Raw genomic sequence first — 16,970 nt, forward strand, 5'->3', positions numbered from 1 at the left:
ATTAGGAAGCCTTGGCTGACAGATATTAACTGAGGATTCAGAAAGTCTTCTGACTTCAGGGACTGAATCTGAGCTGGCTGGCCGCAGCCAGTGTACTGTGCAGAAGTAAATAAAAAGTGACTTCGTGATGGGAGACAGCCTCTATGAAGTTATTTCAGTGGCAACGAGAGAAATCAGGACATGCCTGAAGAACATTTGAGTTGGGGTCATCTTTGGTTTGGGGTAAGGATTTTTGGCACCATTTCTTTGTTTGGAAAACTTGACTCATTTGATCCTGCATTCGAAGACTGGGCCCTGTATGTGGGGAAAAAAATGCAAAATTTTTTTTCTGGGCAAATGACATTGGGACAGGTGAAAAGCAACAAGTAACCCTTTTGGCTGCTTGTAGACCCACTGCATTTTCATTATTATAGCCTTAACTTTCCCAGAGGCACCAGACATCAGAACCTTGCAAGAGTTGATGAATTTGGTTAAGATCCTCTAATTCTGAGACACTATCAATTTTTTTCAGCTGTTCAAGCACCAAGGAATCCATATTGGGATTTTTGATGTGGTTAAGACAACTAGCAAAGGCATGTGATTCTGTGTTAACCCTGAATGAGATGCTGAGAGATGTTTGGTATGTTGGATTAGTGATGTAAACATGCAAAGATACTGACTAGTTGAAGCCCAACAGTACTTCAAACAGACACTACAATTGACTTGGTCATTAGAAAATGCATGGGAACTACAGGACATCCCAAAGGAAGCGGACAGTCTTACCTGTCCAACTGAGCTTGAGGACCTCCACTTGAGTGTAGGCAAATGCAGAGTCTCACCCAAGGCATATCCTGAGCAGAGGCACCTAGGCCAACCCACAGCAAAACTCCACAACATAGCTAAGTCTTAGCCCCAAATGGCTAAAAGTTCTTCAGGATCTGGGTGGGTATTGTAATTGCTGCCAGTATGCAGTCTTGAGACAGCAAAGGAGCCCTACAAGGCCTGACTTGAGTTAGAAAACTTGTTAGGTAGTATTCAGGAGAGAGTACGCCCTGGAAAGTCCACCTACATGAGACCAATAAATAACACTTGGAGAACTTGGACATTGTGTTTTAACTTTTTTCCAGACAGGCATATATACCTTAGAAGGGAAAAAAAATATGTATTCCAGGTTCCCCGGGTGATCTACTTGGGTTACAGAGTTGACAAAACCAGTTTACTCTCATTGGAAGATAAAGTCGGTCTCCCCGGTTATTAGCACCTGAGATAAATGGCAACCTGGGGTAGCCTTATAAAATATTCTCCGTGATCCACTGGAAAAGAGCACAGGCTGATGACACCTCAAATCGCAGTCTTGTGTATTGATATAAACCCTTATGGGCATTAATTTTTAACTTTGGAAGATAAAGTGAGGGCGATCATAGGTGTTCCAGCTCCCATGTCTGTTCTGGAGCTTATGTCTTCTCTTGGATTGGTGAATTATTCAGAGAAACATGTATGTAACTGGTCTCCACTTTAGCGCCCTTATGCCTACTATTGAAAAAGGGTCAGCCTTGGAAATGGTGATGTAGCCAAGAAATTGCTTTCAGGGAAGTGAAAAAGCAACTATCGTCACCTAAGCTGCTGGCGCACTCCAATCTGAAGTGAGGGGTGGTGCTGATATGCAATGGTTCCCCGTACGGTATCAGGGTAGTATTGGTTCATCAGTGGCCTAATGGAGAGGAATGTCTGATAGCACACACTTCCTGGATTTTGGCTGAGGCCAAACACAAATGCACCAAGATGCAGAAGGAAGTTTGAGCAGTCATTTTTGATGTGAGAAAGTTCTACCAATATCTTTAAGGGTGTGAATTTATCATAGAAATGGATGAAAAATCCATGTGAAGACTATTTAAAGAAGACAAGGCAGTGTTGTGCATAGCTACTGGATGAATTCAGCAGTGGGCCCTTATTCTCAGTACGTGCAAGTACAAGTTGGAACAGCATCTAGGAGGCCAGGCGGAAAATGCAGGTGCGTCATGCCACCTCCCAAAGGTGGACACTTTACTGGTGGTGCCTCCCCTGGAAGAGTCCATTTTGGTTTTGAACTTCTTTAGACTAGATTAGATTCCCTACAGTATGGAAACAGGCCCTTCAGCCCAACAAGCCCACATTGACCCTCCAAAGAGTAACACGCCCAGAACCATTCCCCCTGACTAATGCACCTAACACTATGGGCAATTTAGCATGGCCAATTCACCTGACCTGCACATCTTTGGATTGTGGGAGGAAAGCAGAGCACCTGGAGGAAACCCACGCAGACACAAGGTGAATGTGCACAACTCCACACAGACAGTTGCCGGAGGCGGGAATCAAACCTGGGTCCCTGGCGGTGTGAGGCAGCAGTGCTAACCAGTGAGCCACCATGCCAATTCCTGGGCATCCTTTCAATCACCACTGACAATATCGACTATGGACACAAAAAGATCGTGTCCTAGTAAAACTAAAACAGCTAGTTGTAATGGTGGAAACCAGAAGGGGCCATCACAACCAAAGTTGAAATCCTTCTGGCACCAGTGAGACTAGTCACCAAAGAGGGTGGCATATTAGTGTGAGGAGCAAGAGTGATTGTCCTGAGTAAACCACTAGGCTGAACTCCACCAAGGTCATCAAGTGGTTTCCAAAATGAAGATGTTTGCAAGGTGTTATGTCTGGTGGCCAGGATCGGATGCTGCCATTGGTGGGCAGTGCCCTGAATGCCAACAAAGGCAAATATGGCTACCGCCAATACCCTCACATTCGTGGGAAATGCCAGGTAAACCATGGATGCAGATGTACGTCAACTGTACTGGTCCTCTCATGGGTTCAATGTTTCTGGTCATTGTGATGCCCATTCAAAATGGTCATGGATAGAGTTCATTTGGCAAGAATGATGTGCATAGAGCTCATGTGGCAAACTCAGGGATGAAGATTGAAAAGCTGTGAGTATCGTTTCTGGTACACAGACTTATGGAAGTATTGATCACAGACAATGGGATGCCATTTACCAGAAGGGAATTCAAGTACTTCCTAAAGTCAAATACTATACAGCATGTTCAGGTAGCTCCATGCCATCAACATCCGATGGCCTGGCCGAAAGAGTGGTCTACAATTTGAAGGCAGAGTTAAAGAAACAGTCTACAAGCTTCATTCAATATCAAACTATATTTCCTGTTCCTGTTTGATTATAGGAACACCTCTCACATAGGAATATCTCCAGCAATGTTGCTGATGGGGAGAAGATTCCACACAAGTTAAACCTAATATTCCTGGAGGAGGGTGAAACTGCAACAGGAATGCCAGTGCTGATTACATGTTTCCTCTAAGTGAGCAAGACAATTTACTTCATAGGATGAAGTTTGGTGCTGGAATCACAGAAATGGTCCTGCATGGGTACAAACGAGGTTGATGTGAAGTCACATCCCATGACATACAAATTTTGGATCGGTCGAGCAATCTTGACCAAACACGTGGATCATCTGAAAGCTGCTACTTCTCAAACTGTGCAGGAGCTAAACATGACTGGCCCCTCAGAACAACCAGAAGTTCTGTCAGGAAACATCGGTTCATCCCCTCTATCTAGTGCTGAGGAAACCTGAGTCCATGATGGAGGTGGCCTTGATCCCCTTACTGCGAGAAGAAGAGGAGGAAGCTCTCCCAAGATGCTCCTGATGCAAGAGACAGGCTGGCTGTGTCCAAGTCCGGGTCAGAGGAACCAGATCTGGATGCGAAAACATCCCAGGAGAAGTTGCCAGAGAAAGACCAGGCCTACATTCCCAGACTTAATGGGGTGGGGAGTGTGGAGGGGCTGGGAGGTCGGGGAGTGGGGGGGAGGGAGGAATGTGGAGGGAAGGAGTGATTAGAACTAGGTGGAACTCATTGACTATGAGATCCTCGATTAAGGTTTTTAACCTCAGCCCTGGCTGATAGTTATAAGGAAGGAATTTGGACGGTCTCCTGACTTTAAGGGCTGACTCTGAGCTGGCTGGTTACAGCCAGTGTAATGTGCACTTATAAATAAAGGTTGAGTTTTGACAATTTACTGGCTTCTGTGCAGTTATTTCAGTGTCTACTCAGAGCATTGCTGCAGGGATTGCATTTTCAGAAGATAGGATCCTTTGGGTTCGAGCACTATTTATTTCATTCCTTCCTGCCCAATCTATTGCTGGCCATCTAATTACCTGCACATACAAGGTGAATATAGAGTGTGCAATTGACAATGTATCATCAACTACAACAATCCAATCAAATCTACAGAATGGATATAAAACCTGATGATGGATGAGCTCAAGACAATGCTTGAGTCATTGCAATGTTTATATCATGATTGAGCTCCTCCATTTGAATCACAAGGGACCACATTGTCTCAGGAAACACTCACAGATTTCTACACATGACTTATTGCAAATTTGGAAGTGGTGGTATCGTCATAATGGCACTGGACTAGTTATCTATATGTCCAGGTTAATGCTCCAGATTCATGAGTTCAAACCAATTGATAAATAAATCTCGTTTGGTTAAAAACATTTGGAATGACAACCTTCACTCAGTAATAGTATCCACAAAATTATCATCAATAGTTGTAAAGATCACAGCTACAGAACTGAAAGTTGTTGAGGAAAGTTTGTCTGCTGAGTCAGTATGGGTAGAAGTTAGGAATAGCAAACGAACAGCTATCACATTGGGGGTTTTCTACAGACCACCTAATAGCAGTAGAGAGATTGAAGACCTCATAGGTGGGCAGATTCTGGAAAAATGCAAAAGTAGCAGGCTTGTTGTTATGGGTGATTTCAACTTGCCCAATATCGACTGGAACCTCTAAGTGCAGATGGTTTGGATGGAGCCGCTTTTGTCAGGTGTATTCAGGAGGGTTTCCTTCCTCAGTATGTAGACAGACCGACGAGGGGAGAGGCCATTTTGGATTTGGTGTTCGGCAACAAGCCAGGACAGGTGTCAGATCTCGCGGTGGGAGAGCATTTTGGTGAAAGTGATCACAACTGCCTCACAATTGGCATAACCTTGGAGAGTGAAAAGAGCAGTTACTGAGAGAAGATTTGGGGTAAACAGGGGTTGGGAATTGCAGACTGGGAGCAATTGTTCCACAGAAAGGGCACAGCAGACATGTGGAGACTATTTATGGAGCGGTTGTTGCGAGTGATGCACAAATTTGTTTCTCTGAGACAGGTAAGAAGGGGTAAGATTAAGGAACCTTGGATAACGAGAACAGAAGAACTTCTCGTCAAAAGGAAGGAGGCAGCTTACATAAGGTGGAGGAAGCAAGGAGGATTGGAAGGAGGCAAATGTTGATCCTCTTTTCAAGAAGGAGCGGCACAGTGGCTCAGTGGCTAGCACAGCTGCCTCACGGCACCACGGTCCCAGGTTCGATTCCAACCTCGGGTAACTGTCTGTGTGGAGTTTGCACATTCTCCCTGTGTTTGCGTGGATTTTCTCCGGGTGCTCCGGTTTCCTCCCACAGTCCAAAGGTGTGCAGGTTAGGTGAATTGGCCATGCTAAATTGCCCATAGTATTAGGTGCGATAGTCAGAGGGAACTCGGACTGGGTGGGTTACTCTTCGGAGGGTCAATGTGGACTTGTTGGGTCGAAGGGCCTGTTTCCACACTGTAGGGAATCTAAAGAAAAAGGAAACCCCTGGCAATTACAGACCAGTCAGTCTTACGTCTGTGGTCAGCAAAGTTTTGGAAAGAATTCTGAGGGATAGGATTTATGACTATTTAGCAAAGCATAGTGTGATAAAAGGCAGTCAGCATGGCTTTGTGAGGGGCAGGTCATGCCTCACAAATCTTATTGAGTTCTTTGAGAAGGTGTCAAGACAGGTCAACGACGGTCGAGCAGTGGATGTGGTGTATATGGACTTCAGCAAGGTATTTGACAGGGTTCCCCATGGTAGGCCCATTCCTAAAGTCAGAAATATGGGATACAGGGAGATTTGGTTATCTGGATTCAGAATTGGCTGGCTGACAGAAGGCAGAGAGTGGTTGTAGATGAAAAGTATTCTGCCAGGAGGACAATGTTGAGAAGGGACCCGCAGGGCTTTGTTCTTGGGCCTCTGCTCTTTATAAGATTTATAAATGACTTGGATGAGGAGGTTGAGGGGTGGGTTAGCAAATTTGCAGATGACACAAAGGTTGGAGGTGTCATCAATAGTATAGAAGGATACTGCAGGCTACAGTGTGACATAGACAGGGCTGGGAAATGGCAGATGGAGTTCAACCTGTATAAATGCAAAGTGATGCATTTTGGAAGGTCGAACTCGTATGCTGAATATAGGATTAATGGCAGGATTCTTGGCAGTGTGGAGGAACAGAAAGATCTGGGTGTACAATTACATAGATCCCTCAAAGTTGCCACCCAAGTGGATAGGATTGTTAAGAAAGCATATGGTGTTTTGGCTCTCATTAACAGGGGGATCGAGTTCAAGAGCCGCGAGGTTTTGTTGCAGCTCTACAAGTCCCCTGTGAGACCACACTTGGAATATTGTATCTAGTTCTGGTCGCCCTACTATAGGAAAGATACAAAGGCTTTGGAAAGGGTGTAAAGAAGGTTTACCACGATGCTGCCTGGACTGGAGGGCTTGCCTTATGAAGAGAGGTTGAATAAGCTTGGACTTTTCTCTCTGGAGAGAAGGAGGATGAGAGGAGACCTGATCGAGGTATACAAAATAATGAGAGGAATAGATCGAGCCAGAGACTTTTCCCCAGGGCAGGATTGACTGGTACGAGACGTCATAGTTTGAAGATATTAGTAGGAAGGTATAAAGGCGACGTCAGAGGTCTCTTTTTTCCAGAGAGTTGTGAATGCATGGAATGTGTTTCCAGCTGTGGTGGTGGAAGCAGAGTCATTGAAGAAATTTAAGCGACTGCTAGACATGCACATGGATAGCAGTGAGTGGAGGGGTGCATAAGTTAAGTTACTATATTTTGCATTAGGATTAAATTTTGGCACAACATTGTGGGCCAAAGGGCCTGTTCTGTGCTGTACTTTTCTATGTTTTATCTATATCCAATTCCCTTCAGAAAAGGAAACTGTCCTTATCAGATTTAATCCTATCTGACTGCAGATCCACAGCAATTTGGTTGGCAATTTCTTTGCCCTCTGAAATGTCTTTAAGCTATTCACCCGTACGGAATGAGAAATAGGCAACAAACGCTGGAATTATCCAGTGACGTCAACATTCCATGAAAGAATGTATGGAAATCTCCCTAGGCACCACCACTGCACAGGGTGTCTGAATGTCTGGCTGGGTTAGCATAGCTGAACCATGCTGCACTGCTAAACGGCCTCCGTTAAATGTTTCTGGCCTCATATGCCACTTTGTGCCAACAGTACTGAAGTCGCCTGAAAATCCACCAAAGTGTGCTCTTCTGCCTTGCTGCAGAGTCCGTTTCATATCCATGTTGGTGGTTTCTCAATGGATAAGCCACCCTGTTGAGATTGATGTGCCCTCCAAGGCTAGTTGCTTCTTATTTTCCAGCAGCAACAAGAGAAAAAAAAGATTATTTTAAAAATTTCGTTCATCTCAGTTGATGATGAGGCAAACACTTTTCAACACTTTTACTGGTATCTACTGGACATGACTTCAAAGCTCTTAAATGATTCATTCATCTTTGACCCCTCTCTATGCCACAAGACAAATGCACTATTTTTGAATATCTACTACAGGACTAAAGGGCCTCAACCTCTGTGAGAAACAAGATTGTGAGGATGCTCAGTGAAACCTTGAAACAAGCCACTCTCCTTTCTCTCATAATGCAAGGATGGAGTGGTCCAAAATAAAGTTTGTCTCATTACATTTGCCCAGGAATTTCATTGCTGTTCATTTCCTTTGTGCAACAATTGGCAAATGATAATGATTTCCTTGGCACACACGAGACACAATCTATCTGTCTGACAGCTTGGTTTTGAGTCATGGTTAGCTTCTGAGCACCCATAAGGTCATTGAAGCCCAACTTCAGGCATCTGATTCAATTAAGGCTAATTGCTCTGTGGGGCTGCTGACCTCCGTGGCAAACATTCTTTGTTTTTCTGTTCTCCTTCCTTTCTATGGAAACATAATGTTCCTCCTTCCTCAGACCACCATGATCATCATCTCAAAGGAGTTGTCAGCATGCCTTGGAACTGACTCAACATGCTCCTATTGTGATATCCAGTTCCCTCAGGACTAATAATCTCTGCCCTGCTTCTACTTTGATTCAGCCACTTTAAATGGAAGCTGTTACTTCTGGCTGTTACTTCCAGCTCACACTCTACCAGTCATTATTAGATGGACAAAACGATGGTGATTTACTAATTTTGGTCACTTCCTGCAAAACTTTAATGTTCACTGTATTTTGACTTCCAATGGGGACAGGGCTGTCAAAATATTTGACAAATTCAGTTCTTGCTACAGTCCATGTGCAACAGTTAAATACAGAGTGCCCTTAGGAAGAGATTTCCAATATTTTGACTCAGCAACTTCGAAGGAAAGATGATATATTTCCAAGAAAGGTTAGTGAGTCACTTAGAGGGAACTTGAAGATAGTAGTGTTCCCATGTTGCTGCTGCTCTTGTCCTTCTGGATGGTAGTGGTTGTGTGGGTTTGGAAGGTGGCGTCAAAGGAATCCTGGTGAATTCCTGCAGTGCATCTTGTCAATGATATACACTGCTGTCTTGGTGGTGGGGGACTGGATGTTTCGTAAATTGTTAATTCAGTGCTTAACATTGGACAGGATCTCTTTGTTTTGGAACCCATATTTGCAAGTGACTTGTTTAAAATGATCTAAACTTATGCATATTTCATATTGAGCGAGTGACTGAGAGAAATTCATCCCTATAGTCTACCTTGGATTCAAATTGAAGTCACAGAAATTAGAAGATATTTGATGTATGGGGTATTTATCAGGCAAACTGCTGCACACATTTGTAGCTCGGTGAACTTGCTGCTTTAAGAGCACTTAAATTATAAAGAGAAGCTCCTGGACATGAGATGGGTTGGCTGAAAGATGCACATATCAAATTGGAGTTACTAATTGTTGCTGCCCCATCTAAAGGACTACAGCAATGAAGTAGTTAATTTTATTTTGGATTACATAGGTAATTAATTTATTTTTAACAAAATTTCAACAAAAACTTCCAAACCATAGATAAGATCAAAGAGGGGAAAAAATAGTGATTTTTGATATACTCTACATCAAACAACTGGTTTGAAGGTTTGGGTAAGAAGGCATTTTTATTTTAATGATGCTCTGTTTTCAGCAAATTCCAATTGCTTGCAATCACTGCGTTGGATTTTGCAGGGAAAAGCAGAATTATTTTTGGTTCTGGTATTTTTAGGACAGTAAAAGCAATCTCAGCATTCTTCCACTATGGTAAAGAGTAATTCTTCACACACCGTACACATGGGCATGCCAATTAGAGCAGATAATATATGCACCCTGTCTGCAATTGGAGATGCAGCAAGCACACCAGGACCATTTACTGGCAGCCTCAATAATATGGACCTGTCCCATAGATGCCCAGAGCTGTACGAACTAACAACCCTCTTCCTAATACATCACAAAGTGCATTGATTTTAAGCAGCATGCAGGTAGAATCCTCAATACTTCTGCCTTCCTACCAAATCTCAAGGGATCATCATCAAAATGATTCCAGTATAAAAACAATGTGTAGTTTTGTCAGGGTATTATAAACACACAATGGAGCACAGAATGTGAAGAATGTAATGTCCAAATTTCCAGTTTGTATATATTTAAAGATATAAGGCTAAACTTGATTCTCTTTTCTTACAGCTGCGTGTAACAACTGGACTGGAATTTACAACTCATGTCAAAAGATGCCTCATTCATCTTCCCTATAGTGAAAATTGCCCTGATGTTGACATATCAAGCAAAGTATAACGTATTACAGAAAAGCAGCAATAGCCTTGACTCTCAAGCCTTCTCTGTTATTCAACGCTATCATGTTTAATCATTTATCATAACTCCATTTTCGTGCCCACTCTTAACTTCCCTCAATTCTCAGAAAGACCAAAGCAGCTATTGATCCTGGCCTTAAATTAAACTCCATGTTTGAAAATCCACTAACCTCTGGTCTACAGAAACACAAAAATTCACATTTCTGTCCATGATGAAATTTCTCTTCACCTCAGTTCTAATTGACCAACCATTTAACCCGAAACTGTGTTCCATTTCTCTAGATTCTCCAATCATGCAGTGAAATGAAAGAGATGTGCAGAAAAAAAAACTTCCATTGATATTGCATCTTAAGGAGTTGATTGCCTTATCATGTTCCAGGCTCATGCATTCACAGGATGCATTTTATGGCCAGCCAATGAATTATTTGATGAAAGATGGTATAGGAAATGTGGCAATCAAATTACCCACAACAAGGTCCCATGAGTAGCCACAGAATGTGACCTTTGATGTTGAACGAGGAATAAACAATGGCCAGGATACCAGAGATACTACTCTGCTCTTCTTCAAAATAATGTCAGGGATCTCATATATCCATGAAAAAGAGGGGATAGAAATGAAGTCTTATCTGAAAGATATCACATCTTGCCCTCCTGAGTAGTTCTGAGCAAGAATGGCAACCTTAATTTAAGTGTTTATATCCAAATATGTTAACATCGTTCTGTCAAAGTGCCCAACAATGAAATGATTTCCAATAACTTGTTATGACACGGGATAAACCCTCCTGCCTAATTTAAATCAGCAACACAATAAGGATATATCCCATGCGGTAATCCATGAAAATTCGAGAGGCCAAGGAGTATTTAAAGTAAAAATTAACAACTTTTTTTCTTAAAGTATAACAGACTAATTAACTAACATTTTAACTCCTTCCTGTAATCTATCTTTTGGCTTCCTTTCTATAATACTAGACTGTTAACCACACCCCCCACCCCACCCCGCCCCCAGCCGATTAAGAGTTTCCAAAAATTCAAGTTTTCAAAACCAGCCAGCTGGTGGATCTTCTATTTAGATCTACTTTTCTTCTTCTTAGGGATTATGCTTCACTGGTCACAGATTGATTAAAGTACCTTTAAGAGAGCTATTTTTCAGCAGTCTCTACATGCTGGCAGCATGGCAGTTCTCCTTCAAACTGTTCAACTTTCATTGGTCTTATACCCCCCAAAGATCAGATTGTGTCATTGGTTTTTAAGATTGTCAATATACTAAACTCAAAGTTGATTGGAATTTTGTATTTTTTGGGGTATAATTTAAACAGGTTGGCCTAATTCGAATCTGTTTTTATCTCTAGGCAACCCCGCTATTCTAGCTTTTGACCAAGTGTTACATTGTTACCTTATTGAAAGCACTTGTAGATGCCAGGTAGTTTTGCTACACCCACATCTTCATAACAAGCTATCTTCACATTATTTTGCAATATTTGTCTTACTTTCATTCATTGGAGTATTTTGCAGGCTAGGCCAGCATTTATTGTCCATTCCTAACCTCCCAGAGAGAAGTGAAAAAACAACCAATTGGCTAGAAGATTAGATAAGGATGGCATATTCCTTCCCTAAAGGACATTAGTGAACCCAATGGATTCATGGTCATCATTCGGCTCTTAATTCCAAAATTGTATCAAATTCAAATTCCACCATCTGACATGTTGGAACAGCTAAAAGGGTGGCATGCTGCCTCACAGTGCCAGGATGTGGGTTCAATTCTATGATGGGTGACTGTGTGGAGTTTGCATATTCTCCCTATTTTAGAGTGGGCTACCTCTAGATTCTCTGCTCTTCTCACACAGTCCAAAGATGTACAGGTTAGGTGGACTGGCCATGCTAAACTGCCCAGTAGTGTCCAAGGACATATAGACTAGGTTGATTTGCCATGTGAAATGCAACATTATGGAGATGAATGGGTCTGAGTGGGATGCTTTTCAAAGGGTTGGTGTAGATTGATGAGCCGAATACCCTGCTCTTGCACTGTAGGAATTCTATGATGATTATCTAGGTCTTTGGATTCATAGTTCTGCAATAATATTATTTGGTCACCACCTTCCTTTTGAGTTGGCATTGTTATTATGAATATCAGGATATGCATTGTGAATTACAATAGGTACTTGGTTATCCATTATTAACTGGTATATATGTATGATTATAATTAGATGGAATCTAAATCATTACAAACACAGAGGTAGATTACAGTAAAATATCAGACTCTTTATGCTTGAGAGGTGAGATGAAAGTGACTGCCCTTGACATTAAAGCAATATTTGACTGAGTTTGGCATCAAGAATCCTAATAAAACTGAAGCTAATACAAAGAGAGCTGTCTCACAGCCTAGTCACGCAACAGTCTGACATAGTCATACTCACAGAGTCATGCCTTACAAACTATGCCCCAGACACCACTATCACCCTCCCTTTATATGCCCTGTCTCACCAGCAGGATGAATCCAGCAGACGTAGCATGACATTGGTACAGAGTTGGGAGGGTGTTGCTCTGAGAGTCCTCAACATTGACTCCGGATCCTAAGAAGTCTCATGGCTTCAGGTTAAACATGGGCAAGGAAACCATCTGCTGATTGCTGCATACCGTCTTCCCTCAGCTGATGAATCAGTACTCCTCCATAACACTTAGAGGAAGTACTGAGGATGACAAGAGCACAAATGTACTCTGGATGGAGAATTTCAATGTCTACCACCAAGAGTGGCTTGGCAATAATGCCACTGATCAAGTTGGAAGGGTCCAAAACGACATAGCTGCTAGGCTGGGTCTGCGGCAAGTGGTGAGGGAACCAACAAGAGGGTAAAACATACTTGACCTCCATGACAGTACCAGTAAGAGTAACCACTGAACAGTCCTTGTGGAGACAAAGCCCCGCCTTCATATTGAAAACAATCTCCATTATGTTGTGTGGCACTATCACCATGCTAAATGAGGCAGACTTTGAACAGATCTAGCAACTCAAGATTGGGCATTCATGAGGCGCTTTAGGACATCAACCACAGAAGAATTGTAATCCAACATGATCTGTAATCTCATGGCCTGGCATGGCTCCCACTCAAACATTGCTATCAAACCAGAGGATCAAGCCTGGTTCAATAGAGATTGAGGAGGGCAAGCCAGGTGTAGCACCAGGCTTACCTGAAGATGAGGTATCAACCTGGTGAAGCCACCAAAAAGGACTATTTGCATGCCAAACAGCTTAATCAGCAAGTGATAAAAAGAGATAAGCGATCCCACAACTAACAGATCAGATCGAAGCTCTACAGTCCTGCCATATCCAGTCGTGAATGGTGGCAGACGATTAACTAATTCACTGGATGGAGGAGGCTCCACAAATATCTTCATCCTCAGTGATGGAAGACCCCAGCACATCAGTGTAAAAGATAAGGCTGAAACCTTCGCAGCAATCCCCAGCATTACCGATACCAGTCTTCAGCCAATTTGATTCACTCCACATAATTTCAAGAAATTGTTGGAGAGACTGCATACTGCAAAAGCTACAGGCCCTAACAATGTTCCACCAACAGTCCTAAAGATTTATGCTTCAGAATGTGCTGCTCTCCTGGCCAACCTCTTCCAGTACAGTTTGTTGCTGGAAAAGAACAGCAGATCAGGCAGCATCCCAGGCTCTGGCCTGAAACATTGATTCTCCTACTCCTTGGATGCTGTCTGACCTGCTGTGCTTTTCCAACAACACACTCTCGACTCTGATCTCCAGCATCTGCAGACCTCACTTTCTTCCAGTACAGTTACAACTATCCGACAATTTCAAAACTTGTCAAAGTATATCCTGTACGTAAAAAGCAGGAAAACCCAAACCCACCCAATTACCGGTTATTCAGCCTACCCTCAATCATCAGTGATGTGATTGAAGGTGTTATCAATAGTGCTATCAAACAGCATCTGCTCAGCAATAACCTGCTCAGCGATGCCCAGTTTGGGGTCTGCCAGGGCCACTCAGCTCCTGACCTCATTACAGCCTTGGTTCAAACATGGACAAAAAAGCTGAATTCCAGACGTGAGATGAGAGTGACAGCACTTGACATCAAGACTGCATTTGTTTGTGTATAGCATCAAGGAGCCTGAACAAAACTGGAATCAATGGGTATCACAGGGAAAACTCTCCGGTTGTTAGAGACATACCTGACACATTGGCAGATGGTTGCTGTTGTTGGAGACCAGTCATCTCATCTCCAAGACATCTCTGCAGGTGTCCTCAGGGTAGTGTCCTAGGCCCAACCATCTTCAGCTGTTTCAGCAATGACTTTCTCTCCATCATAAGGTCAGAGGTGGGGATGTTCGCTGATGATTGCACAATGTTTAGCAACATTCCTGACTCCTCAGACACTGAAGCAGTCTGTGTCCACATGCAAAACAATCTGAACAATATCCAAGCTTGGGCTGACAATTGGAAAATAACATTTATTCCACACAAATGCCAGGCAATGACCATCACTAATAAGAGACAATCTAATCACTGCCCTTTGCCATTCAATGGTGTTACCATCACTGAATCCCCTGCTATTGGCATCCTGAAAATTTTCATTGTTCAGAAACTCAACTGGTCTCACCATATAAACACAGTGGCTACAGAAAGTCACTTTCTGACTCTCCAAAGCTTATCTACTGTCTATAAGACACAAGGAAAGAGTATAATGGAGTACTTGCCTGGATAAGTGCAGCCCCAACAAAATTCAAGAAGCTTGACACCATCCAGCAAAAAGCAGCCCAACTGATTGGCACTGAATCCACAAGCATCAACTCCTTCCACTATCAATGCTCAGTAGCAGCAGTGTGTACAATCTACAAAATGCACTGCAGAAATTTACCAAAGATCCTCAGACTGCACCTTCCAAACCCATGACCACTTCTACCTGGAATGACAAGAGCAGCAGATAGATGGGAATACCATCATCTTCAGGTTCCCCTCCAAACCTCTCAGCAGCCTGAGTTGGAAATATACCAAGGTTCCTTCACTGTCGCTGGGTCCAAATCCTGGAATTCCCTCCCTAATGACATTACAGGTCAACCCACAGCAGGTGGACTGCAGACATTCATAAAGGCAACTCACCACCACCCTCTCAAGGGCAACCAAGGACAGGAAATAAATTGCTGGTCAACCAGCGACATCCATATCCTACAAAATGAATGAACATGCAAAAAATCTGGAGAAAACCCGCGGCTGATTGGAATCATATTTTTTTTACAAAACGTGAAATGACAAATAAAGTTTAATTTAGATTAATGCGAGGTGCTGCATTTTTGGAAAGCAAATCTTACCAGGACTTACACACTTAATGGCAAGGTTCCAGGGAGCATTGCTGAACAAAGAGACCTTGGAGTGCAGGTTCATAGCTCCTTGAAAGTCGCAGGTAGATAGGATAGTGAAAAAGGCATTGGGTATGCTTTCCTTTATTAGTCAGAGTATTGATTGTGGAAGTTGGGATGTGGATGTTGCGGATGTGCAGGACATTTTATTTGGCCATTTTTGGAATATTGCATGCAATTCTGGTCTCCTTCCTATCAGAAGGATACTGTGAAACTTGAAAGGGTACTGAAAAGATTTACAGGATTTGTTGTCAGGGTTGGAGGATTTGAAGTAGAGGGAGAGGTTGAATAGGATAGGGATGTTTTCCCTTGCGAATTGGAGGCTGAGGTGTGACCCTATAGAGGTTTATAAAATCATGAGGGGCATAGATAGGATAAATTGACACAGTCTCTTCCCTGGGGTGGGGGAGTCCAGAATAAAAGGGCATAGGTTTAGGTGGGAGGGGAAAGATACAAAAGAGACCTAAGGGGAATTTGTTCACGCAGAAGGTGGTACATGTATGGAATGAGCTGCCAGAGGAAGTGGTGGAGGCTAGTACAATTGCAATATTTAAAAGGCATCTGGATAGGTATATCAATATAAATAGTTTGGAAAGATATGAGCCAAGTGCTGGCAGGTGGGATTAGATTGGGTAGGGAGATCTGATCGGCACGGACGAGTTGGATCGAAGGGTCTGTTTCCAGGTTGCATGTTTCTATTACTCTATGACTCTAAGATGGTTGTTGTTGTTGAAGGCTAACTCAATCTCAAGACTTTGCTGCAGGGGTTCCTCTGGATAGTGTCCTTGGCCCAACTATCTTCAGCTACTTCATTAGCAGTTAACCTTCCAATATAATGTCAAAAGTAAGGATGTTTACTGATAATTGTATAAAATTCAATACCATTTTTAACAGCATGGATAAATCTTTCCTTCACTTGAAAAGTATTCCATGTTAGACTATTCAATTGCTCATAATATCCATGCCATACAAGTATCATGCAAAGACCATCTCCCTCAGAAAACCTGCTAATCACGCAGAGACACTCAAAGGTGTAGTCATTATTGAATTTATCATTATCAATATTCTGGGAGTAATCTTTAACCAGAAATTCAACTGGACTAGATACATAAATGCTGTTTCTACAACAGCAAATCAGAAGCGAGAAATCCTGCAGTGAGTAAATTATCTCCTGACGTCCAAGGTCGATCCATTATTTGTGAGTCATGAATGTAATGGAATGTGCAAAAATGAAAATATGAGGAGCAGGAGTGGACAGTTCAACCCCTTGAGCATCCTCTGCCATTCAATAAAACCACATTGGATTGGATTGTGACCTCAACCCCCTCCACTTTTCTTTCCATTTCTCTAAACCCTCAACTCCCTTGTCAATCAAAATCCATCTCATTCAATTTTATATATATTCAATTCTCATGAGGGAAAAGAATTCAAGAGACCAAAGACTCTCAGTTAGGAAAAAAAAATTATCTTAGTGATAAGTGGGAGACTTCAAATGTTTAAGTTGTGCCTCCTACTTCTTGACTCTCCCACATGTGGCATCTGTCAAATCTCCTTCAGTAAGACCACCTTCATTTTTCTAAATTCCAAAGGTAAGACTGACCTGCTCAACATTTTCTCCTAAAATAGGCATCCCACAAGTCAGACAAGTGACCATAGTGCATAGAATATATGCTATAGCAGAGGAACA

The sequence above is a fragment of the Hemiscyllium ocellatum genome, chromosome 2, assembly GCF_020745735.1.
Source record: "Hemiscyllium ocellatum isolate sHemOce1 chromosome 2, sHemOce1.pat.X.cur, whole genome shotgun sequence".
In the NCBI taxonomy this organism is placed as follows: Eukaryota; Metazoa; Chordata; class Chondrichthyes; order Orectolobiformes; family Hemiscylliidae; genus Hemiscyllium; species Hemiscyllium ocellatum.